The 2,388-nt window shown below is 41.0% G+C and overlaps 1 pseudogene; it reads right to left on the bottom strand.

Moving 5' to 3' along the window:
• Positions 1-505: 505 nt before the first annotated feature.
• LOC123289079 (glyceraldehyde-3-phosphate dehydrogenase pseudogene) lies at positions 506-1,153 on the bottom strand (annotated as a pseudogene).
• Positions 1,154-2,388: the final 1,235 nt, after the last annotated feature.

Below are 2,388 nucleotides of genomic sequence, written 5' to 3'. Positions count from 1 at the left end.
TAATTCTAGCAGGCTGGTATTTTATTGGGAGTTGGGAAGCGGGGCTAAGGAAAGCAATGGAGAAGAGGTGACATTTGGGTCATGCCTCTCAGGTAGCATCGTATGTCTAGCTATTTCACAACCAACAATTCATCAGTGATTTGCTTATCAGTGAGTAATAATTTACTGCAAACAAGAGTTATCAAGACCTTTCTCCACAGCCCCTTCTGACGTCCTTCTTTGATACTCTGTTACACCAGTTACCTCAGGATTATCTATCATTTGTCAGGTAGACAAGGATCAGAAAAAGAATATTCAAGAAAAGGAAACAGTATTCACTAAAACAGAATTGATAAAATGCAGCAAATAGGCCAGTATGGCTGAAGTATAGGATGTTAGATTGTATGAATGGTTAGAGGTGAGTGCAAAAAAGTAATCTGAGAGCTCAATGAGGAAGGGAAAGCCCATACCAAAGAGTTTGGATGTGATTCTCAATGGGGAACTCATGTAGATTGCCTTCCTCTGGTTACAGTGTATGATATTGATTGTGCTGATGGTACATGACAAGGTAGGGTTCTTCTGGGGCTTGGAATGGGAACTGTGTCAGGGATGGGAGTTCCTCAGTGTGTTGGGGGCTAGAGGTGAGGCAAGAACTTCCCAGCTGCTGGGAATAATAAATAATTAAATAATAAATAATTAAAAAACAATAAATAAGCTTAACAAAGTGGCCATTGAGGGTAATGCCAGGCCCTGCATCAGGTAGAGGAGTGGGTGACTCTAGTAAAGTCATGAGAGACAGTCTAGTCTTCAGTGTCGCCCAGGATGCTCTTTAGGGGCCCTCCAGTACCTCTACCACCTTCTTGATATCATCAAATTTAGCAGCTTTCCCTAGATGGCTGGTCAGATCCGTGACAGACTCTTCACAGTGCCATAGGTTGCAAGCGCGATACTCCGGGCAGCACTATGACCTTCATGCCCTCGTTTGCTAGAGGGGACACCCACAGTCTCTGGGTGGCATTGATGGCATGGACTGTGATTATAAGTTTCTCCATTATGTGAAAGTATCATGGATGATCTTGGGCAGAATGGCCAAGTGGTTGGTGGTTCAGATGGCATTGCTGACAATCTTGAGAGAGTTCTCATGTTTCTCATAGTTCACTCCCATTGCACATATGGGGGATCAGCAGAAGGGGTAAAGATGAGGACTTTTGTGGCTTCACCTTCTCGTGACTTCAGCTTTCTCAAAGACGGTGAAGACACCAAGGGACTCCATAGTGACATCTCCCAATTTGATGTTGGTGGGGTGTGGCCTAATAGAGATTTTTAACTTAGTATGCATAGGATATAACTAGTATGTTCCATGAATTTACTCCTGATGATGACTTCATTGGTATGTGACAGATGGAGAGGAGAGTTTACCTAGAGGGCAGTATGGAGTTGGGCACATGGCTGAGGCATGGAAGTACAAAGATATCACTTGGGAAGATGTGCCTGGCCAAGCTTCTTTTAAGTGTTCTTGCATAGTTCAAGGGCCAAACAAGAAGCTCAAGTTTACATCAGGATAGGCCTGTGGAAATTCTGAGAGCACCAGCCAGAGCCAGGTCACCATGCCAACTCTACTGACTTGCAACTCTTTCTTCTGCCTGGTCCCATTACTCCCCAAACCTGCCCATCCCCGACCAAAGTGCCTGACTTGATACAAGGGGGTTCACTCCCTTCTTCTTGTGCCTCACACACTTGGAATTGTAGCTGTATGTCTTGATCTTTCCTGCTTAGTTGGTCATTGCTTAGCTGAGAACAAACTATTCTCAATAGTAACCTCATTATTATTTAGGTAAATTAAGCAATATTCTTGAGAATTTAAAGGCACGTAAATGATAGAGGTGACAGCCCCCTCCATTGGCTCTCTCACAGAGTAGAGATCACTTATAATGAGGTTCTAACCATTAGATCATACTTCCTCATACATTTGATGAAGAAATAAAGATTTATGTCTAGCATTTAACATTATCACTTTGAGTTCTCATACCATTCTTTTGTTTTAAGTTTAAAAAACTGTATGACATTTTCTCAGTTTTGAAATCAACTCTGATTCTCAAGGAGCTTTATTATGTTGTAATAAGATTTGTACTTTATATTCTGCTTGGACTTTATATTCTAAGTGATGCAGAAAGAGAACATCCTCACATCTAGTCATTAAAAAATTTAATCTTGGGCTTAATCCTTATAAACAGGTTTCCCAGTACCACATTTAAATGCGACCCAAAGCATAGATAAAACAAAATATGTTTTGATCAGGCATAATTCACTAGTAAAATGACAGTGTTTTGTTATTTTTAAATGAGATAAGAGATGAATGATGGCTGGTAAATTGTCTCTTGTTAAAAAGTCACAGAATAAAACTATAAC

The sequence above is a fragment of the Equus asinus genome, chromosome 11 (genome assembly GCF_041296235.1).
Source record: "Equus asinus isolate D_3611 breed Donkey chromosome 11, EquAss-T2T_v2, whole genome shotgun sequence".
Lineage (NCBI taxonomy): Eukaryota > Metazoa > Chordata > Mammalia > Perissodactyla > Equidae > Equus > Equus asinus.
Note: the sequence above shows the minus strand (reverse complement) of the source record. Positions and strands in the feature narration are given on the sequence as shown.